The sequence below is a fragment of the Vidua chalybeata genome, chromosome 10 (assembly GCF_026979565.1).
Source record: "Vidua chalybeata isolate OUT-0048 chromosome 10, bVidCha1 merged haplotype, whole genome shotgun sequence".
NCBI lineage: Eukaryota > Metazoa > Chordata > Aves > Passeriformes > Viduidae > Vidua > Vidua chalybeata.
Window position 1 is genome coordinate 24111708 of NC_071539.1, and position 24159 is coordinate 24135866.

A 24159-nucleotide genomic window follows, 5' to 3' on the forward strand; every position below is an offset into this window, starting at 1 on the left:
GCAGCGCCGGTGCCGGCCGAGGGAGCGCTCCCCGCTGGCTCCAGCGCCGCCGCGCTGGCTGGGGCGGCGCGGACACGGCGGCGGCCGCTGCCCGGGCAGGTGGGCGTGCGGGGCGAGCAGGGGCGCGTGCGGGGCATGCGAGCTGTGCGGGGCGTGCGGGGCCGGCCGTGCCCGGCTGGCCGTGCTCCGAGCGCGACGGGACGGGGCGGACCGGCGGCACCGCTTGCTGTCGGTGTGGCTGCGGCGGGGCTCCTCTCGCCGCCGGCCCGCTGCCGGCGGTGCCTCCCCGCCCCGGGCGCCGAGCTGCGCGGAAGAGGGCTCCGCTCCGCTCCGCTTGCGACACCGCGGTTGCTCAACTGCGCGGGCGGCTCCGCGGGGAAGGTTCCGGCGGGCCGCGGCCGTTTGGCGGCGGGAAGGGGCCCGGGGCGGCCGGCAGGGCCGGGCCGGGCTCGGCAGGGCTCGGGCGCCTTTGTGCCCCGCCGCGCCGGCAGCGGCCCCGCAACAAGTGGCCGGCGCGCCGGGCCAGCCCGACCCGCGGCCCCGCTCCAGCCTGGCTCGCCCCTCCCGCTGCCCGGGGCCCGGCGGCGCTCCGGAGAGGTTGGACGGTCCCTGGGTGCCTGCTCCCCCCGAGCGTTCGCCGGACAAGCTTTGCGCTCTGCCTGGAGGTTTTTTTCCTATTTTTTTTTTTCCTTAGCCGAGAACTGTTGGTGATTGCTCTGTGAATTTTAAGTGGCGTTTCTATTACTCGATACTCCCGGTTGTTTTCAGCTGGGTTTCTGAGCGTTGTTTTCCTTGGGAACCGCAGGAATTTGTATGGCGAAGCAGTATTTGGGAAATGTGTTTGCAGTCAGCTGCTCGCGCTGTGCAGGGTGGTGCACAGAGCGGTGGCTTTGGCACCGCTGTCATCGTGTGCTCTCCAAGCAGACAGCCACAGACGAGGAGTTGCTTCTCTGTAAGGGGGGGAATAAATCTTCATTAGTCCCAAAAAGTTCCTGAAAGAGAAACGGAAACCTCTCATGCCAGACTCGCTGGTTTGTCTAGCTGCAACACATGTGTGCTTAGACTCATGCTGGACACTTTCCAAACTCCGGAAAGTTGAGTTTTTCTTGGGGTGTACAGAGTTTTTTGTTTGTTTTGGTTTAGTTTTGGTGTATGTTTTTTTTCCCGAACTTTATGCACTTACAGTCTTGGCTTTTCTTGTCACCGCCTACACTGAAGTTTTGTTCATTTGGAATTGACAAGTGTAGCCGTAACTGTAAATATTAGGTACTAAGTCTTTGCTGCCGTTGTTTTGTTGATGTTGAACTTCATTCAGGCTTAGGAAGTTCCTGAAGCTGGAAACCTCAGCAATGTATAATTTATGTTTTCAGGACCATAGTTCAGGGTTTGAAGTGAGATGAATGTATGAAGGATGTCAGAGAAATTTGATTGGCCTGTGTTTTGCAGTATTAGCTAGAGACTCCCACAGCTGTATGCCTTCAAATATTAATTAAAAGGTGGAATAAAACTTTAGAGCATGCTTGATGTTAGGAAAATTGCATATAAAGGAATATTGAACATCCATGTGCTTTGCAGAGGGTTGTGAAGTCTAAGGAATGTGTTAAGGCTGGGGATCAATCTCCTCAGCTGGAAACTTTGATCTGGAAGCTTCCCTTCAGAGTGATGGTGGTTTCCAGGTTTTGGGAGTTTCATGCCAGCAAGCAGTGCTTTTCAGGAGTGGGGGTTCAGGAAAGGATTACTGAACAAAAATTCTTTGGTAACTGGTTTACTGACCTTTTAAAAAAGAATATCAGGGATATTGGTCACATCAAGAATGGTTTAATGTGTATTGCCTTGGAAACATACTTTAGTGGGGGTTTTAGCATTGATTAAATGCTTTGGGGGCATTTTTTGGTTTTGTGTGTTTTTTTTGTTTAAATAAAAGAGATCTCCTCTATATGTGGTCTTAAAATAGTTTTGTTGTTTGTCTATTTAAGTATTTATTTTTCTTGAGTAAAAATCACTTCCGTTCAGCCAGGTTTCACTTCCTTGGAATATCTGATGTCATGAATTCACTGGTTCTCCAATTGTTATGGACTTTTGGCAGAACTCCAAATTCTAGTGTAGGAAAGCCTTCTTAAAAAAAAAAATCATTCTTTGACTCTTGTGATGTAGTGAAGAGAGAACATGTCCTGTTCCACTACTCTTTTCTCTTTAAAGTTTGCATATCTCTCTTATATACTCTATTTTGCAAATAATTTAAACCCAAAATCCAGTAAAACCCCAAGCTGTTAGAACGCTGTATATAGGAGGAGGGTGCAGAGGAAGGAAAGTTGTTATTTAGAAGTTGTGTGGATGCAGGCTGATGCTTGGGCTGTTTACTTACAAAGCTGCTGTTGTGTTTCAGTGACCAGGGCACACAGCTCAAGCAGTTTAAGTGCTTTTTCACAGATCGAAAGATACACGTGGAAGTGTTACCCTTGGTTCTCTAAAGGTTGCCATCAGTTAACTTACCTGAAAACAAATGCAGGACTTGTTGGGCTGCAGAATGTGATGCTGGATTTATCCAAAGGCTGCTTTGCTTTAGCTGGACTTTCTGAATTGCCACTCTTGGGAGCAGTTCCCAACTGGCAGTTTCTGTGGAAGCAGTCCAGGACAGAAACATCTGAAATAAGCATAATTCACACAACTGCATAGAAAAGCTGGCTTGTTTGTTTTGGTGGGGTTTTTTTGTTTGGTTTTTTTTAGTGAATGTGTGTTTTCCTTCAAAGCAGTACTCTTGGGCTGACACACACGGTGTTACACACTGCCTCTCAAATCGTTTGCCTCAAAGTATGAGGACTTTGATTCGTGGAGGCCAGAATTTCATACTAATTAATTCAAATACTAATGCCTGAGTGCATGAAACTGTTTTGTGGCAGTGTTGTTAGTCTAGTCACTGACGTGTGAAAGTTTCAACGCGTTTTCGTGTTTTGTTTTGATAATTAAATCAGATCTGGGGGCAAGATCATCTTGTGTTAGAAATTTAACTGGTTTTTTTTTTTTTTTTTTTTTGTAATTTATTTTAGTAGTAGCTAGTAAGAAAGCAGTTTTGCTTTGGGTTAAGGTGCGTACTTACAATCCAGGATAAACAGCAGGTAACCTTTGAAATAATCACAATTCAGGGAACCTCCAAGGTGAAGGGTACATGGATCTCCATAATGCCTGACTGATCAGGTACTCTGTCGGCAACATCGACCAATCTGTGTTAGTCTATCACGTTTACATGGGTAAATCTTTTTATCCCAGCCTTTGGTGGAAGGAAATTCAGGAATGCGGTTTCATTTACATACATTAGGAGCTGCAGAGGAGGCCCTCCTGTGCAAATGCCCGTGGATATGGAGGTACCAACATAATTGAATTTACATACTGGCTTCAGAAGATTAAAGAAACAAAGAGTGACACCGAGGTGTCAAAACCAGCTTCCTTTGAGAAGTGGGATTGGGCAGTTCTGCTTCCCCACTGATCATTTGTGTGTGTGCATTGTTACTGGTTTGATTTTGGCTGCTTTTATGCAGCCGAAGGTTAATCCCAGCCTGCTGCAGGGCACAGTCTTCCAGGAGCTGCTTGTAGACAAACTGAGGATCCGGGCAGTCCTCACTTCCCTGCTTTGGCTTTTGGCCAAACCCTTTTCCGTTCATTCAAAAAGGAGAAGGGCAGTTCTATCAGTTTCTTACCTTAGGTGCTCCTGACTTAAAACGGTGAATTAGCTGAACTTGGGAGTAATTTTGTGTCTTTGGAGCTACATCTAGGTATATAGAAGTATGTTTAGTATTTACTTTTAAAAGAGCATAAGAATTAGGAGTACTGTAACTTCCTTCTGACACAAAATACGTAAATTTGCTACTCACAGCTTACTCTTGTTTTTTCCAAGCTTGTTAAACATGTGCATTCTTCATACGTAGCATTACATTAAATTGTTGCTATGAAATTGAATTGTAAAGGGTGCTTTTCTGTTTCTGTTTGCAAAAGTAATTACTGATTTCTTTTAGAATAGCTTTGTGAATTCATCGAATATCTTAAAGGAACTTGATCAGAGATATTGAGGTCTAGTTTTATGCTTGTGTAGCTCAGCTTTATATGCTGCTGTAAAAGCTGAACAGCTTTACTTCCCATATTAGGTTGATAAATAATCTTTAATACTTCACTACTGGCTACATAAATACAATTTGTGTTCCTGTTTTCCAGAAACTGTTTTGATTTGGAGTAAAGGCTGTGTTGGGGGTTTCATTTTTGTGCTGATATGTGATGTTATGTTTTGTCTTTGCATGAATTTAGTTGTAAGGGGAGGAACAGTGACAGCACTTGTTATTGCTAATTTCTTTCGATGAGACACAAGTAATCACTGTGTTCTCATTGCCAGCTTTTTGGGTTCACTTTTAGGGGCTACTAAAAGTTTAGGTTGATTTTAAATTTCTTTTCACAATGCTCTTCTGGGGCTTTCCCCCACCATATTCGTTGTATGCAAAGCAGAAAGCAGAGGCATTAATTTGGAACTAATGGACAGTTTTAAGTGATGTGCACTCCATTAGAGCTTGCACTGCTTGCTCTCCCTTTAGGTCGTTCTGTCCTCTCCTTGCCCCCAGGCACCATATATCCACTGGATTTAAAAATAAAAAACAAACCTCAGTGAGAGAATTCAGAGGTGAATTGGAGGATGTAAGTTTGGAGTTGGCCTCAGCTGGCAGAATGTGGGCAGGAGCTCGTGTGGCTGGCAGAGGTAGATAGAGTTCTGTGGAAGTCATGTGGGGCTCTGTGGGGAAAGTTATCTGTTAATAAGAATTTGTAAAAATATTGCTGTGCCGTTACTTTTATGGTACAGTGTTGCTATGAGGTGTTTGCTAACTCTTGGTGTTTCTGGAAGTCCTTTGTGAGCACAGAAGGTATCAGGGCAATGAAATAATTTAAAAATAAGCATAAGAATAGCCAGTTGTTTATGGAAGCTGTCATGTGGACTGTTCAATCATTTACATGACACTGCCAGAAGCTCAGAGTTCTGCCGTCAAGTGGTTTTGTGACAGATTTAATGGGGACGTCCTGCTAGTGTGCAGCTACAGAGTATCAGAAGCAGTTTAAAAATCAGAGTAGGTGGGTGATTTGGGAAGCATTGTACAAAATCTCTAGAAAATAGAACGACTGGTAACATTTTTTAGTGCTTGAGGTTCTTATGGGAGCTAACTGTTGAGCAGTACCTTTTTTATCTTTGGCAAATATGGTGCTTGAGAGATGAATTTTGATATTGTTGCATCATTTTATTTTCTAACAAGCAAAGGTAACATTTTGAAATGTGCTATTATTTTCACTTAACAATTTGATGTTGATGAGTATAGAATGTTCACAACAGAAGAATATGAAGCCTGTGTGATTTACAAAACTGATTACATTTGTGTCACTACAAGTAGCAGCCAAAATATCCTGCTTTTGAGTCCTGCAGAAGGATGGCTTTCAGTCAGTGGTGTGAGCATTGCTGTTTAGTCCTCCAGAAGACTGCAGGTTGGTCTGTAGTTTGTGTGTACAAACCATTGGTACAGACACAGCTACAGGGGAGAGCCAGGTCAACAAAGGCCAGTGTTGCCAGCAGAAACTCAAAAAGCCAAGTACAAAGTTGACCAGGTAGAAAGAAGCACATGTTACTTGAAAATTGCGCTGGGCACTGAATGCCCTTCCTGCTTGGCTTCATGTCTCAGATTCCTTTTCTGGTTTTGAAGAGTACTTTGGTCTTTTTGCCTGTACTCTTTTCTACTTCATCTAGCTTTCAGTATTCCCAGCTTTTTTACTTTTTTGTTTTTCTTTGTACAGTTTGGCACTAAGTTTACTACTTTTGGTTAGTCCTTCTGCCCAGATCCTCCATTCTTTCCCTCCCAACCTCCAAATAATTTCAGTGTGTTAACCATATGTGACAATGTTACTTACTCTCTGCTGGTGTTGGGATATTTTTTGCATTTAGGGTTTTTTGTGGTTTGGTTTTGGTTTGTTTTTTTTTTTCCAGTTCCCTTTTTGACTTAAATAGGTGTTGCTGAGGAAGCTGAGGCCTTTGAGATTTTCACACCACCACGCACATTGTGTCCTGGAGTTTGAAAATCATGTAGGCTTGGCGTTGTTGTATTTCTGACCTTCAGTGCTGAGCATCTTAGTTTGTTTCTGATACAGGGAAAGAATTCCTGAATTTACTATTTGGTTATCTGTATGCCCTCCTAAGGATGCAGTTCAAGAGAGATGATGTTTAAGGAGGATTGTCCAAGTCCTAACCAGGGATCCTCTAAGCAAGGAAGAGTTAGTGCTTGGTGTGAAGACAGCAGTGACAGAGACAGTGCAGGTGTGTGCTGTCCATATGGGCACAGCAGTGACAGCCTCAGAATGGGAGCAGGCACAGCAGGGTGTTAGTCCTGGTACTAATTAATGGAGATGGACAAGACTGAATCCACAAAAACAAGTCCAAACCTAGCGGGAAATAAAATTTGAAATGTAGAATCCTAGAATGATTTGGGTGAGAAGGTTAAAGATCACGCAGTTGCACTCCACTGCCTTGGGCAGGGACACCTTGCACTATCCTATCCCAGGGTGCTCCAAGCCCCGTCCAGCCTGGCCTGGGACACTTCCAGGGATGGGGCAGGCACAAGTTGCTTTACAATTTTACACTAGTGTACCTTTACAACAGCCTGAAAGGAGGTTACAGCCAGGTGAAGGTCAGCCTTTTCCCAAGCACCCAGTGACAGCATGAGAGGAAACTGCCTCAGCTACACCAGGGGAGGTTTAGGTTGGATATTAGGAAACATTTCTTCACCAAAAGTGTTATGTAGCATTGAAACTGCCAGGGAAGTGGTGCGCTCACCTTCCCTGGATGTGTTTAGAAGATGTGCAGATGTGGCACTCAGGGTATGGTTTAGTTCTGGGCTTGGCAGCACTGGGTTAAAGGTTAAACTTACTGTTAAGGGTCTTTTCCAACCTCAACGATTCTATGATTTTATTCTGTCTCATGCCAGGTTTCAGTGTAACTGGGGAATGGTGGCTTGAGCCACAATAGCAGGAAGTGAAGAACACTTGTGTACTTCTGCTGAAGTTTATTTGCTTGTAGGAATGACTGAGGGGGGTGTGTGTGTGCAGAAGAGCTGTCTTGTTTCTCTTTTCATGGGAGGAATCTGTGGTGAATGCTGACTGGAAAGTGAGTAGTAGTTTCTGAAGCCTCTGGAGTGAAGAAAAACACCATTAGTCTGGCAGATTGTCAGCAGCAAATGGTACATTAATTTTTGGCACAAAACTTGCTAGCAAAAAAAGAGACTTTCCTTTATGTTGTTAATAATAAAAATGATGAGGGACTGATTATCTGTGTTTGGGTAGCTAATATTGTTCTGTGTTTTAGTATCCATGTAAGACAGATGCATTGCTTTTGACAAAAGTCCTTTTATATTTTATTAAAAATAAAAAAACACTTTATAATATACTGATAATCTGCATCCGATTGCATATCTAACTTTAAATAATTTTATTATGCTATAAGCTTTTACAAGCTGTGTGCAAACAACTGCAAAATTTCCCATGTGTTTAAAGATAGAGAATCACTCTTCAGATGTGTAGAATACTGACAGTCTTCATGCTAGGCCAGTTTTACTTCCCCAGCACTTTGGAAGTTCTTTTTTACATGTGCTACTAGTGGTAGTAATGTAGGGAGATAATATTTTTTTAATAGAAATGTTTATTTACACTTGAATTAGGTGACCTCTAGCTATGTTGAAAATTTTAGTAAGGTCAGAATAATGACATAACTCTATTTTTATTTGAGTAATAATAACAGCAGCAACATTTTGTTTACTGAATTGTTGCTTTAACTGTTAGGATACCATTTTTTTTTACTCAGTGTCATTCTGCACAAATGAGAGTCCAGCTAACATAAATACATAACAGTGGTTTATTTGCATTCTGCAGTCTGTTTTGATATCTGGGAGCTCCTGTTTCCTCTGGGTGGGCGCTGTAAATAAATCTGGTGCGTGAAGAGTTGCAGTGAGAGGGAAGAGCAGAAAAGTTCTGCATAAAAAGGAAAAACTGTTTAGTAGAGTTCTTCAATAAAAGCAAGTTTGGCAAGAATGTGAGGATGTAACTTAGAAAGTTGGAAGGAATGTTAAGAGCACAGTCGAATCTTCTGCTCACAATTTCTTGTAATGAGTAGTCAGTGGAGATCTGCAGCAGCTGAATGCATATATTGGGTGCTGTCCTAATTTCTGTCATTGCAAATATGCTGTATTACAACTCACTTTAGAGTAAACCTGCTGGGCACCACAAAATGACAAAAGTCCTTATCTGTTTCTACACTTTGAATAAAGAAGTTCTCTCTGTATTATTTCCCATACTCCATTTGGTTTAACTGAAAAGCTTCAGCATTAATTTACTTGGATGAGAAATACTGTGAGTAAAGCACTGGCTGGGGATTTGTAATAATTAGGTTCTATTTCCAAGTGTGTCACAGGCTCTGTGTGAGTTCAGAGACACTGGGTTATCCTGGTGTGTTTTTATCCATGTATTGTGGGTGAGGCAGTTTCCTTTCTTTGGTATCTTTGCATAGTAAACTTGAATTCATGTCCTTGAACAAATATAATGGATGTGATGCTTGGGGATGGGCCTGGCAGTGCTGGGAGAACAGTTGGACTCCATCACCTTAGAGGCCTTTTCCAACCTCAATGATTCTACATTTCTCTGCTGCTTTTAGGATAAATGCAAACACTTAATTGAAAAATACTTTGTAGCAGCTCTGGTAGTTGAAATCGATGACAAATAAGTTTTATGTGCTTTATATTAGGATGGGGAAAAGGTAAATGTATTTTTAAGTGGCCCCATTAAAAAAAGATCCATTTAAGTGAGCACATATAATTGTTCCAGCTGATGCACAGGCTTGCTTTGGTGACTGTAGGTGAAAATGGTTTTGTCGAAAAAAACCCTCCTTTATTGTGTTTAAAAAAACAAAGGAGAAATTATCCTTAAAAAGTAGGTAGAGGCAGATTGTAGTGCAGCAGCTGAAGTATTTTTAAAGCATCATAAGATTAAAAAGTTAGAGTCTTTAGTGTATTCTTGTCATGGGAATAGAAATTTGAATGATTAACCCCTTTCTATTTATAGCTGTTTTCTCTGAGTTATTTCAGTTCTAGTTAACTTCTAGGTAAATTTAATGAGAAGGCAGAGCAATTCTTGCCTTAGTTTATCTCTGCAGCTCATCATTTTATTGTCCTCAAGTTACTTTTTTTTTAATGTGAATGTCACAAACCACAGCTGAATTTTCAGATTTATTTGTAACTTGTCAGCTTTTATTATGTTCAACTATAGGATTTATAGAGGCCTTCAGCATTTGGTGGCTCCTTTTTTCTTCCCATCACTATTTGCCAGTTTTTAAATCCTGGTATATATCACTGCTTGGGGTAAATTCCTGGGGTTATTGCCTCAGAAGAATGAGAGGTGCAGGCTCTGTGTGCTGTGCTGATAAAGCTTGAAAGAACCAGACAATATATACCAATTTCTGTGAAAGTTTTCCACTCTTTTGGTGCCCTAAGTTGTTTCTTCATTGTTGATTTAACTGGGACTTGTTGGCCAGAAAGTAGCACGCTACTCTTCAGGTGGTTTTTAGCTCTATTTGTGCAATAATCAATGGTTTCTGCCTATGTAATGACAATTTTCTTGAAGAAGAGGCAGTGGCTAGACCCCTTCTACAAGAAGGGTTCTTCAGAAATGGCAGCATTCCTGAAACCTTTAGCTCAAGCATGTACATTTTGGTGATTAACAGATCCAGTTAAGCTGAAGAAAGATTTGTTGGGGTGTGGTGGCAAATGAAATGCTTTGTTGTTAAACTGTCTGTTGTTCTGTTATGTACTTTTTTTCTTGCAATGTACCGGTGAGAAGTAAAATAGGATTTTAGAGGGACTTTGTTTTCTTTCTCACTCATCTTGGGAGAAATTTTGAAAGGAGTTTAGGGAAATACTTTTTGAGCTTTTCTGCTGTCAAGTATGGGTGTTGAGAAATTTCTATCTTGGGCAAGCCATTGTTTGTGTGAAAACTGAAAAGCCTTTGCTTTCAGTTGCAAGAATCACTTTTTTGGTGTCTGATTTTGTCGGTTTGTTAATAATTGCTTTCTTAAATACAGATGCTGCTGCTGTGACAGCTCTTTTGTGTGCCCAGGTTTACATCCCCTGTGTCCTACTGCTCCTGCAGTTTGGAGATGAAGCAGCAGGCTGGGGTGCAGAATGCAGTACTGGTTCAGATGGAAGTCTGCAGTGATCAGCTCTGGGAGAAGGAGCTCATGCTCATTTATCAGGGAGAGGGTGGGTTTTAGATGCCTGTTTCCAGACAGTGGTGTAAATACTGGTGTCACGATTGAGCGACAGCAGGAGGATAAATCCATGGACCATAATGTATCTGCTGCCTGTGCTCCATCCTTCCACACCTTGCATCTGGAAGTGCCAGAGGCAGTGTCATTTCTTGGGGCAGGTCACAACTCCAGCCCTGCTCAGGCTCTGCTCCCACTCAGAATCTGGAAGGGAATTCCTCTCTGGAGCGCTCCTGGCACCACAAAATGCTTCTGCTTCTCTCAGAACAACCTGTGGAACAAGGTAGCTGGTGAATGGACTGAAACCTTTCATTAATGAGGAATGCCAGAAAATGCCATGTAGTCTAAATTACCGAGCTGAGCACTGCAGCTGAGGAAAATGGAAGGGTTTGCATTGGTCGGTTTGTTCTCACATCAAGTATTCTGTAATTTTAGGTGTTACGTCCAAAGGAAGTGTAAAAAATACGAATACTATTCAAATCTGACTCTTAGATCCAAATTCAGATTTAAACTGTTGGTTTGAGGACAGGAGGATTGTCTTTTGTGTTTGGTTTTTTTTTTTGGTGATGTGTTTTTGGTTTTGCTGGGCTTAGGGTGTTGTTTGGTTCGTTGGTTTTTGTTTTTGAAACCAAGCACTCCCTTGCTTCTAGCCTGGGATTAGTTCAGATTTAGAGTTTTTACATTACGCAGTATTATAAATTGTCATGCTGAAATTATGCTTCATATTTTAAATATTTTTTCTAAGAGGCCTCACTACCTGAAAGAGGAGGGAGTGGGGAGCAAGAGCAGATTAAAATGTACACTTCTATTATCTGAAAGTGCTTAATAGATTTGCTTTTGAGTGCTGGATATAGCTGGAGCTAAACTGCATTTATTAGATGCTTATATTTTTTCTTCTTCAGCACAGGGACTATTCTTAGTGATTACTTCTGGTTTCAGGTAATATTTACGGTATGCATGTTGTTAATGATGGAATGCTGTTATTATTATGTGGTAATTTTTGGAATCAAAGAGCAAGTTGGACTGCAGCAGCATGTCTGTAAAATACACTTAGGTATTTCTGTATTTGTTCATAGTCCCTTGCAATCTGCACTTGGGGGTTTATTTTAATCATAAAGGACAAAGCCTTTCAAGTGATACATGAAGCAGGGTGGGCAGCACCTTCACAAAATGGCTCATAATAATTAATAGCTGACAAGTTGTTCAGTCGTGCTTTTGAATTCTGTGCTCTCATTTATATAAATTCAAATATGAGCACAACAAAAATTTGGGAACTAAACAGAAGTGAATTTGTGTAGTTTCACCATATTAGGCATTTCACAGAATGTAACTGGGAAGTGAAACATGGAGACATGAAAGTAGTGAAGAAAATAGGCTACACAGATCACAAGAAACAGAAAACACAAGTAGTGCTACTAATTACATTTCAAGTAACTCAGTAATTGTGGTGGGATCTTTACAGAAACAGGATGAGGACTCACTGCTTTATTTCTCTGTTTAAAGTGCAGGTAAATGTTTATTCATGTAGTGACCTTTGGGTGGAACCAGTTGGTGTTTTTCAGTGTTTTCATGTTTATGACACAGTAAGTAGAAAATGCATCAGCAATAAGGGCCATATTCAGGTGTTACTGAATTTAGAGGAAATGCTTCATCAGTCCTTATGTACCTTGGCCTTTGAGAGTTTAAGACATTCAGAGAGAAATCATGAAAAAGGTCATCATAAACTTTAGAATGGCTGAAAATACCTCATTAAATGAATATAAGATTTCTTTATTGAAAATGATGGTGCAGGGGTAATTTTGTTCTAGAGCAAGTCCTTGTGTTCTGCCCAGTAATAAACTCTAGATTCAGGAGCAGCTTAAAAACCAAAAGTCTGGGATGTGATTGTGTTGTGTTAGAAGAACAAAGAAATAGGAACAGGAATTGCTGTGCTGCTGGCAGTTAATGCCCCTACCCTTGCCCCTGAGTCTTCTGTTCTTAAATACTGCTTTAGATGTAATGAAAATCCATGCTGAATCAAATATTTTATTATTGCTTGCAGCCTGTTTTAGGATGTGGAAAGCTGAATTTGGGTGGCAGGGCTGCTGAGGGTTTGCAGGGACAGCAGACAGGCTGGTGTGGGGGACTCACTGATTCCTGCAAACATCTCTGTAGGTGTCACAAGGGCTTGTGCAGGATGCTGGGTTTGTCTGCACCTGCCTAAACTGCTGCTCAGTGGTTAGGCTGGCTCAGCCCAAGCCTTTGGGCCTCACACTTCAGGTGTAGGTGAGGATTTCTTGCACATGCATGTGTAGGTGAGGATTTCTGGGAAGAGGAGCGCTGCTCTGTGACCACGGCTTCCAGTTCTTCACTGCTGTCAGCCACATGGAGTGAACCAGAGCTAGAGAAGCTGTGGCACTGGCAGGGATGGGCCCTGGGAGGAGTTACATCTTCACATGGATGAGTCTGTTCGGTCTGAGCCGTTCAGGTCTTTGTCCCAGCTCTGGAGCTGCTGAGCCAGCTGGGTCATCACTGTGCCCTGTGCTGCATCGGAACTGGAAATGAGCTGGAAAGTGTTGCTCACTTGACTTCGTGTTTGTGAAGCAGTATAAAGCAGATCTAAGCACTTGTTTGTGAGTCATCTGAAATAACAAAAACACTGCTGTTTTCACAAAACCGTCACACGCAGCCTTGAACTTTGTGCTTTTTGAACCGTAGAGTACCAGACAGAGTACGCCCTCCAGCCCAGAGCCTCTGCTAGGAGGAGTTTTTCTTATTCTGCACTTGTCAGTAGAAGTGATCAGCAGCCAGCCCTCGGTGCTGAGGGCATCGCAGGGTCTCCCTCAGCAGAGACTTTGCCTGTCTCCATCTCAGCACACTGCCCTCAGGTCAGGGAACGTCTGGCTGCCTGGCAGAGTGTGAGAGGAAAATTTGCAGTCTAGGAGCCTCTTTTTGTTAAGCTTCCCTTGCAGTGATGTGTTCCCCTTCTGCTTTGCCCAGAGGTATTTCTTTTGAAGGTGACAGAGCAGGAAAAAAAACAATTGAAATGTTCTGGGAAAATAAAAACTAATTATTTTTGTTTAGTTTTCTGTTTGTTGATCCTAAGTAGTGCAGGTGATTCCTTCCCATCTGGAACTATCTGCTCCTTGCTGCTTTAATGGAAAGTCCTTTATTTTCCAGTGACAGTAAGTACCGACAGTCTTTTGCTCTTAAGCTTGACTTTATTGTAAGGAAAAAAAGATTATTTGCCTCCCAACTCCAATCGAATTGAGTTCTGAGACACAATTAGTAGGAGGGTTACTGGGTTATTGAACCTTGAGCACCATCAAGCAGGATACATCACTGTGAAGGAGCGACACAACCTCCTGCCCTCCCAGATAAATTCAAATGTCTGTAACTGACACCCTGTTAAAGAATCACTATGTTCAAAATGAAGACTCAGTGAAAGCTTGCAAGATCATTTTGTGTTGTCTTGCAGTTCTAACCGAAAGGGAACTCAGCAGCCTGTGCAACCAAGTAAAAACATGATTCATTGTGAAGTGTATTAGTCTGTGCTTGTGTGAGTATAAATTAGTTTTAACCAAGCCTGTTGGGCACTGGAGGGGATTTCACAGAGGTGAGCCAGGGCCCAGTGAGGCAGAGCTCTGGGAAGAGAGAACAAGGCTTCCTCAGACTGTGAGTCACTGTGGTGGGAGGCAGGGCTTCTGCCCTCAGTCACCCACTGCATAAATGTAGTTATGGTATCGAGTTCTTGATGAAGACATAACTGAATCTAGCTTCAAATCATGTTTTTATCTGTAATCTATTTAACTTAAAGAATAATACTGGAAAATGCTAAGTGGTCTCTGCTTTGCCCATCTTCAGGAATAAGAAAGGACATAAACTGACTTACAGTTCAGACTTAGATGTCTCTTTTGAACTCATTTGGTGTTCTGCAATTTCTGTCTCTGCCTTTTTTTCTTTTTCTGTGGCTGTTCTTGTGCAATGGGAACTTGTTGCCTGTTCAGTTTTGGTTAAAAGATTTTGTACAAGATAGGTGGGTTTCACATTTCAGAGAAGTCTGAGGCTTTTAAAAGGATATTACTGGTTTCTGACCAAGCACAAGTGCCTGGGAAAGTAGAACACAGAGAAGAATGCTGCTGTCCTGTGTGTAACAGTGTGCTGTCTATTTGCAGTATGGTATTTTGTCTCTTGATGTTACTGCAGAAATAAGTGCCACCTTTTAAAGGTCAGAAGTGGTCTTTGCTGCTGGAGAGACTATGGCACTGCATTGTTGGGACAGTGCTTGTGTAGAGCTCTGCTGTCTGGGTCAGCTGGCACGCAGCACTACGTAACAGATATGAAATACTCCTTTCAGACCTAGGATTTAACCTGCGTTTTCAGCCTGGGCACTCAGCTGTGCAGCGTGTAGAAGCTGGAAGTTGCTGTCATTTAGGCAGATGTGCACTGCTGGGAGCTTCTCTTTTGCTCGCTGTTTTAGTTCCTGGGCTTGAGTTGTGATGGCTTAATTAATGGCAGTGACAGCTCTTGAAGAATTTTATGTCTGTTATTGTTGGAACTTAACTGAGTTGCTTTATATGTTTCAGTAGTTTTTTAAGTTGAAGGTAGTTGGTGTATTTACTGATCCTTCATACTGTTTTGTCTCCATCTTGGTGAAATGGTGAGTTTCTTCATTGTTACAGCAGCTAATTCAGTTTGGTATTCACTTGTCCAGTCTTCAGCACTATTGACAGCATTAAATGCTCAAGGCAGCTTTGAGGTGACCAAAGCTGTGAACCAAAAACTCTAAAATGCCCCAGTTGTGTATCACTGTCCTAAACATCTGCTAGTGCTCTCCTGATGCCTGCCTCTGCTTTCTTCCAGAGTAAGAGGTTTAATCACAGAGAAGATACCCAAGAAACTGCTGTGTTATGTCATTCAACCCACTCAGAGTTCCTTATCCTGAAGTAAACCTGGAGTATCCTCTCCAACAAATGGATTTTTTTATGTATTCTGGAAGAATTGATGGAGCAGCAGCCTGTCTGATGGGCCTAGAAATTGTTATAGAGCAGAAGACAAGTGGGCCGCAATTAGCCCAGTAAATTTCTTACATTGCTTATGAATGATTTTTTTTTTCCTCTTCTATTTTTTCTTTTCTCTGTCTTTGTGAGTGGCCTATTCCCTTGGCTCGTAATTGTTTATCTTGAGCATTATGCCACAGAGGAGTTTTAGGCAAAAGTTTCTTATAGCTCTTCCCCCTTTCTTTCCTTGTGATAGAATTTTTTTTTTTGGTAATACATTCATAAGTGTTTCTTTGGACATAGGGAGTGTAGGTGGAGAACTCTAAAAAGTTTTACTGTATTGTCACAGGCAGTCTGATTACCACAACACAGTTTTATGTTTTCTGAATTGCCTCATAAGATTATTAATGTTTTAGAGAAAACAAGTTACGATTTACATAAAATCAGTATCTGTGTAATGGGGGTGTGATTAAAGGATTCATAAAAAGTATTATTTTGCCAAATGCAATTTTTCATGCAGAAGTTGCAAGCTGGAAGGGAAAAGGATTTCTGTTGGGTGCCATCAAAAGAAGTCATATGGGTGTGGGCCCAAGGTGGATTGGTGGTGTGTTTTTGGCTGAGTTCACACCCAACAGACCCAGAGGAGAGGCTCTCTGTAATGTGCAGCTGCCAGTTCTGTTTTTCCCATGTTCCCCAGAAAGGTGCAGTGGGGAAAAGAGATATCCTCAGAGAGTTCAGTTTGTGAGGCAGTTCCTCCAAGTCCTTCTGTCTTTATGCAGTTCCCAAAGATGGTGCTGGCATGTTTCTTCTGTAGCTGGAGTCCTCAGCAGCTGTTGACGGTCGGTAAAAGGCCAGCAGGATTTGTACCCTGTTGGGTATAACCAGCCTTTGGAAAATTCTCCATTCGTGGTGTGAAGGTGGAAAGTGTTCTAGCTGCCCATGGTGTGATCTGCAGCCCGTCCATACCACCTCTCTTAACCTCTGCTCTGCTGCTCTGAAAAACAGGAAAGGTTGGCTGGTGAGAAGAACAAGGCTGCACACCCTCATCCACTAATGAAGGGTTTGTTTCTCATGCTTGGATGTAGCAATGGCTGCTTCGTTTGTGTACTTTAGAAATGGTTTAAGGTCTCGAGGGCTGGCTGATCCCCCACAGCTGGTTGTAGTGGACCAGCCTGTTGTCAGCGTGATGTCTGAGCTGCAGAGATCCAAAGTGACGTGAGGAAAGAGGGGAAACAGGACAGGGAGCTGTGGGGAAGCGAGACTGGGGTGAACACAGGAGCTGTGACAGGAGCTATTCACAATGCAGTGGTTTGTTTAAGCTGTACCATTTATAGACCCTGGGTAATTTTCTGGGCACCCACCGTCAGATTGCTCATCATGTGTCTAGTTAGCCGTTGACCTCTACAAGTTTGGAATATCCAACTTGTAGTCAAAGAGTGTCCTGCTCCTGCCATGGGGTATGGCTCAGTCACACACTGTGCCCCTTGTTTGAGGGGCCAGAGGTCATGCAGGATTTCTTCCTTGGGTGGAAGTTCTGTTGTCATGCCTGTTAGCTGTAGCAGGATGCATTTCATACCCCCTCCTAAGATCCTGCCTGCTGGCCAGTAGCCTTTGATTAGGATTTTTCTGGTTCCACAAGAACAAATATTGACATGGCTGTAAAACATGAATTCCAGGCTGGTAGTTTAGCCTTGGTTCTGTGATATTCACACTGATGCTTTGTCCTTGCAATTTCCAAATCACATGATACTGTCTTCATTTTTCTCTAGTCTTTTTTTCTTTTTCTTGTGTTGTTCCCTGCTGCAGGCTCCTAGACGTATTAATTATGAGAAGTTTTTGGACTAGCTCATGCCTCTGTAAATAAATCAAATAACTCGATGTGTGTGGATTGGCTTCTTGCACACCAGGTGAAGACCCATTTTGTGACAACACCTTTATGCACCAAAAGGTTGTGCATGGAGCAGTAAACTTTACTCTTTTTAGATTTAAGTACGTGGGACAGTAAGAATTTATCCCTCAAAACCACTGAAGAGTCTGAGTTGCTTCAGAGGGCTCCACATGCCAATTCCCAGAGGAATTCTGCTCTGTGAGGCCGTGACAACCCTCCCTCCCTCCTGGTCACTGTGCTGTGTTGAGCTCTCACAAGCACAGTGGGACCTGCCTGGTGTGGTTTAGAAAAATAATTGTTTATGGGAAGTGCAGTGTAGTTATATGTCTTGTGCTTTGTGGCTTGGCCTACAAACCTGGAGATAGCATCAGTGCAAATTGACAGCACTGCTGGTGCTCAGGGGGGATTGAAGTCGTTTTTGTTCACTTCACTTTACTGAGAGCTTGATTTGCAGGGTAGAGCTAAGGAGGATGATGCCTTGCCTCTGGAGATGTTTTGCCCTGTACATCTGCAGAGTGTTGGTTGGTCAGAGACCTTCTGAACTTTCACACATTGAACTGTGAATAAGAATATGGGATCACTTGTGTCATCAACCTACTTCTCCATAGTAGGACTACAGATGATATTACACTCTTAAAGAAGACAAAAACACCAAAATCCCCCCAAACAAACAAAAAACCTCCACCAAAATCAGCTTACAGCCCAGAGGAAAAAGAGAAAATGTGCTTAAGATAATGAAGGCAACTCTGTCTCCCTTTTTTTGACTTTAACTGCAATGGACATCTGCTGGTCTGACTCAAATTGAGTGTACAAAAATTTGAAAATATTTTTAGCAGCTAAGAATGCTTTTGACTAATTCATGATCATAAGACTTATTCTAATAAATGGCAAATTCAAATTATTATTTCCTTTTTTCCTTTCTGGTAGCAGGGTGTTTGTGGATTTGACATTCATATAATTGTTAGATTAATCACATTGTGCAATGGGAATGCGGTGCTGTAGTATTTGAAGGCAGTAAAAAATAGTGTGATTATTTAGGTATTTCTGCACAGAAAGTTGGTGCAGCTTTTAAACCAAATGCACATCACTGATTTTCTCATTTGGTCAATTACATTATATTGTGTTTTGCTTTTTTTAGATCACATTGAGGTCATCTCGTGGAATCTTCTGAAAAAAACAAGAGTAATAGGAAGAAAATGTTTAATAAAAGTATCTTTGCTACACAGTCAAACTGAAATAGGAAAGATTCATTGGAGTAAGTATTACGGGGCTGGGGTTTTCTGGGGTTGTTTGCTGTTGTCTTTTGCTTGTAAAGACAGCACGGTTATTAGGCTTTTATTGTATTTAACTTTGGTATAGTTATGTTAAAAATATAAATGGGTGACTCTGGACTCATTTCAATTGATCAGCTGATAATGGTCTCATGGATTCTCACTGAACCATCTTCCCTCTCGAAAATCATTGTATCTTGTGAAATTGAGATGTGTTTCAGGTTTTTCTCTTGGCTGCTGTGTATGCTGGCTATGGCTTTGAGCAGGGGGTTGTCTGGTATAGATGTGATTACATATAAGCCCCTATTTGCTGGAAAAACTTAAAGCACTGCTTGCATTTTCCAGGGAATTTGAAAATACACTTGTTTTTTTGGTCTGTAACTCTCCAGTCATGGCTCTTATTGACTGACTTTATTTTTGTTGTCACTGTTATTTGTCCTGTATTGTAGTTCCATCATGCATCAAATTTGCCTGGGCTTTCAGTTTATGAATATCAGAGACTTCTTTCCTTCACTGTTTGTAGTTCCCTTCCAGCTTCTGTGAATTCTGGGCTGACACATGTGTGTCTCATTTCTGATAAAAGGAGCTTCTCTACCTAATGCAGGGACTGTAGATTGCACTTTTTGCTACTTGATAAATAAACATTTATATCTTGATATAGTGTAATTCTTAATTTCTGTATACTTCATGTGCTGGAGATGAGAAATGTAATAATTTTTCTGCCACTTTGCATCAGACTGTCAGATGTTTAAACATATTCTCCTTAGAAACTGGGGAAAAGCTGCCTATGTCTGATGCATTTTGCACGTGCTGTGAGGTTGTGTGAATGTAATTCTGCAGGAGTCACTGGACATAGTCCTGAATGCCTGCTTGGAAATGGAAAAGATCTGGCCATTAGACCTGAGAAGGGTGAGAAGTCTTTACAAGAAGTATATTTCAGCATATTGCTTTATTACCAAGAGGAAATGACTCCTCTTAGTTTCTTTAAACACGGATGTGTAGAGGGTGTCATAATTTGTGTAGAAAAAATGTCTGTGGAACCTAATCAGACAAGAAAAGCATTTCATACTTGGTGTTTTTAACAAAGTGTTTTTAACTAGCAGGATAACGTGTTTGGATTGACTGATTTCCTGCCTTAAAGAAAAAAATTCTATAAAATTTTCAGTTCAGTGTGGATTTAAAGAAGTTGATGTGCATTAGTTCCCTTTCTCTAAGTACTTGAAAGAAATGCTACAATTTTTAGTCAGCACATTTAAATTTTCATCAGTTCCTGATCTAGGCCAAATGTCAAGTGACTGGTAAATACTCATATGCAACATTCTTGTGGCACCTGATTCTGAATTCTGACCCCTGAAGTTTTCAGGAGCTGTGTTATGTGGAGTTATTTGTCTTTTACTGCCTTATTAAATAACACAGTGGAAATACAGGCACCTGTTCACAAGGTCCCAGTACAAACAAACAAACCAACCTATTTGCTGCCTGCACACTTAGTCTGACAAGTTAATTCTTGACTCTGGTAATCAAGTTACTAAAACACATAAACAAGAAAGTTGCAGCTGAGCTCCCCAAACAAATAAAATGAAGAATGTCGATTGGAGACAGCTTTTGTAATTTTAAATCACTGTTTTTAGGCTTATGCCAGACAAAAAACTTGCTCAGGTGTTCAGTAGTCAGTAAACTTGTGTTTCTTCCCCTCCCTCCCCCTGCTTTTTTTTTTAAGAGACTCAGAGAATTCCATTGTTACAACTTAAAATTAATTCAGGTTATTCCTTTTTGGAGAAATGTTTTGCAACCCGTTTGTTTGTTTTTAGTTGGAGGTTGTGTGCTTGTGTGTGTTTGGTTCATCACAAGGTATTTTGCAATTGGAATTTTTAAATTTCATTAGCATTAAAAATGAAGTCTGGGCAGCATCTCTATTCACAGTTAAAAAGCCTGGTGGTGTTCTTTTGAAGTCTTAGAAGCAGATGCTGACTCTCACAGCTGGGGAAAAGTGACCCCAGGAGCAGTCAGGCCCTGCTGAAGGGATGCTGAAGGCATTTCTGGGACACTCTAGAGCCTCCATCCATGGAGACTTGCAAAATTATGTGTTGCAGAAGCAATTTGCTTTAACTTCAGTGTTGGAGCTGAGCTTGGAACCAGCTGACTCCCAGAGGTACCTTTCAGGCTAAATAGTCTGTGATTCCTACGTAATCTTAAATATTTTTTGGTCCTCGTGATGAATGGCCAGGGCTACTTTTGGCTTTATTACCTTTATCTTCATGATGAAAGGGGTTTTTAGGATTGTGTTTTTCTATCAAATGGCATTGTATTTCAACTTGTCTTCATAAATAAGTTTCTTGAAAAATATATATAAAATAAATATTTGCATTAGAGTTGAATTGTTGGATTTCCTTCAGTGTTTGTTCAGTCCTTGACCAGTCCTGTCCATGTAACAAATGGCTGTGAGCAGCTACCTCTGAATCTCTGATGGGGGTGTTGAAACTGATGTTGGAAGAAAAATAACTGCAGAAATCCAGATTATGTAAGAAACAGACCCCATCAGGAAGAATGCCTGGCCAGATGAAGCGTGTAAAATGTATATTTTTTTCCCATTAAAGGGCATCTTTCTACTTTGTAGGATCCCTGGCATCTCTGTATGAGACTTAAGCACAAGTTGCTTGTGTGTTTTGGTCTGTGTGCCCTGCTTGTAGGTGAAAATTTCACTCCTCCTTGATATTTGGCTGGTTTTAATTATTTCACTGGTTCACCTTCCTCTGTAGATACATGCCATCTGTCTGCTGGAGAATAATCCCCTTTCCTAGAGGTTTTGATCAAAATACCAGAAATAATTAAAAGGTGAATCTTTTAGTCCTTGTGTGAAGAGGTATCCACTTATTGGAAAAGCTCAGTTTCTGTTTTTAACTTTTCTTTTATAGTAGAATGTTATCTAGATATAACATCCTAATAGTCAGCTGCTGGTGAGATTTGATGGTCTAGGTCCATTTGTACAATTCCAAAGGAGAGGAAATATTAACTATTTATATATTTAAATGTCTTATAATATTTCCTCTGTGTTTACAGTGGAATAAAAAATTATTTTGAGTGGTAAAACAGGCAAGGAAATCCCAGAGAGCAGAACTAATCCTGGTTGATTATTTCCTAGTTTTGTCAGACTGTTAAGAAGTCAGGTACAATTCTTGTTGAGCAATGGGAGGAGAGGGCCCCTACAGTTTACTTAACAATAAAGTTTTATTTACGGTTTACTTAGTACAGTAAAGTAAGAAAAGCAGATTATTAATGCATCTTTTCAGATTCATGACAGACACTACATAGTAGTTCTAATAACAGCTTGGGCTGTTAGAAAGCCAGGCCCTTAGGCTGTAGTTTTGCCTACATTTCTTGAAATGATCTAAAGAGCTGTCAAGTGGCCAGGCAGCCCTGAGGCTGCGAGGAGCTGTCATTGTGCCACTCCTCTTGCACTCTCACTGAGCTGGCACAAGCACTGGCACAGCTTTATAGAAACACCTGGCTCACCTGGGCTCAAATGACATCTTTATTCCGGTTCAGCTCCTGCTCCTCCTTTCCCATTCAGTCTGACTGTCCAGTCCTCCTCCTTCCCTTGTGCCCCCTCCATTCACCTGTTTTGTTAAGCTTAGCTTTGTGTGTTTGTTTAAAATATCCAAGTGAGTGTGGCATCATATCAATGTTTCGTCTATTCTTAGGACTCAACATACCCTAACAATTTCATGCCGCCCTCCTGATCTGATGCCATTTGGGTTTTTCCTTTTTTTTTTCCCTTTTTTTCCCCTTTTTTTCCCTTTTTTCCCCCCCTTTTTTTCCTTTTTTTCCCCCCTTTTTTTTTTTCCTTTTCTCTCCTTTTTTTCCCCCATGTTTTTTTTTTTTTTATGTGATCTTTACATGGCTTTTTCTGAAGGCCTTCAAATAAAGATCTGCTCTTATGTTACCTCCTTACTAAAATGATCTCGAGTTTCATTTCCAGATTGGGAAAAAGGCAATACTCCCTCTGGTTCAAGAAGCACCTACAGTGCTGTGCAGGGTCAAAAGGGCTGAGAATTCACCAGGTCTGATCTGTTCCCAAATCTTCAGTCTCACCTTTCTGCACTGGAACAGGATACATAAATGCATTGCCCCTCGTGTCAGGGCCCGCTCTGCCTGCTGCTATTGAAAATTTTTCAAAATATCTAAGAGAGTCGTTTAGAAATGCTTCTAAAGGTGATTCTACCAGATGTTTTCTCACAGCCCAATTGATACAGAATACTGAATAACTGGCCTGGCTTTTTTCCTTTGAGCTTTTCTCCTTTTTTTCTCTCTGACTCTGTTGGTGAAGGTGTCAAATGAACTGTTACTCATATGACAGTGTGACAGTGCTTTTCTGATCTGCTGTTTTCTTCCGTTCCTTTGTACTCCTTCCTTCTCAACCATGCAGAACTGCATTCCAGCCAGCTGAAAGGGAATGTTTTCCCATAGTGTTCCCAGCTTCAGTGTGATCCAATGATTGGATGCTTCTAAAGACAATGTCCACACAGCAATATTGAAATGTGAAAGGAGTTTTTCTTCTCCCTGCAACTCACTCTACTTACACAGTTCAAAAGGATAGCCTGAAACGATTTCTGTTTTAATGTGTCTATGCAGTGATTTCAAGGTAGAGCAGGGGATGGTTGTGAGAAGCTGCTGTTACTGGTCAGTGTTCCAGAATTACGTGCTGCCTGTGCATTGTCAGAAGTCTGTCAGAAGCCTGGGACTGAAGTTTTATTCACTTGTTCAGTTCATTATGGATATTCTCCAGAGGGAGCAGCAGATGTGTGTGTTTGCCTGAGTGTAAAGTAACAGGAAGTAAAGTTTTCCTTCTATCACTGCTCAAGCCAAGTCTAGAAGTTGTTCTGAGTCTGAAATACCATTTTAGTAGTGTTGTTCTCTACATGTAGACTTGTTTTCCAGGAAGAAAAATTCTGAAGGTAGTCGCATTCACAGCTACTTTCTAAACTATACTTTCATTGAACTGTAGAATAACTTTTGTAAAAAGGGATGACTAGAGGTAATCTAACCTAACCATCTGTTCAAATGAAGTCAGTTAAAATGAAATTAAATTTTAATTTGTAACCAGTTAACATGTCTGTATTTTTTTCATATCTCTGAGTCCTGTGTAAATTGATTGCAAATTTAGGTGCTCGGCATTTCTTGAAAACTGGGCCACTTTTATTTAGAGGCATTAATATTTGAGTAGAAACTGCATTCATTGTGGGTTTAAAATCCTGACTTCAGTTTTTAAAACTTGGTGCTTAGTGCTGTGGGTACACCAGAGGAATAAAGCTACAGGACATGAACAGGAAAAATAATCAGGGATCTGGGATAAAAAAAACCCAGTGAAATTATCTTTGTTTGTGGAAAATTAGCTGTGTTTCATGAGGAGAATGAGAGAATCTAGATTTGATGGCTGAGAGACCACTCTTGGTACCAGTGTGAACGCTGTGAGGGAAGGAGGCCTTTGAAAAAGGCCTTTCATGTTTTCTGTACTTAGATATTTTTAGAAAACTAAATGATGATATTTTTATTCTGATTTCTGGAAAAACCCTGACTAAATGGACATTTAATTTTCCATTCCATAGGGCCAGCTTATGTGGCAATTGAACTAAATTGCTGGGAAATATTTAAAGTACCACATGATCTTTAAAAATAACTTTCTAGTCTACTTTGTAG

General features: G+C 41.4%; 1 protein-coding gene across 3 annotated transcripts in view; it reads left to right on the plus strand.

Annotated features, from left to right (window-relative positions):
- The window catches only part of PIK3CB (phosphatidylinositol-4,5-bisphosphate 3-kinase catalytic subunit beta), an 85922-nt gene that overhangs the window by 17903 nt on the left and 43860 nt on the right, over positions 1-24159 (plus strand). The window contains exons 1-2 of one of the 3 annotated variants that reach the window (XM_053951881.1): positions 71-99; positions 18330-18446. The gene's annotated coding sequence lies outside the window, so the exon portion shown is untranslated. Of the gene's footprint in view, positions 1-70; positions 100-521; positions 666-18329; positions 18447-24159 lie in introns of those variants that run through there. The other 2 variants (XM_053951879.1, XM_053951880.1) reach the window with 2 other exon arrangements.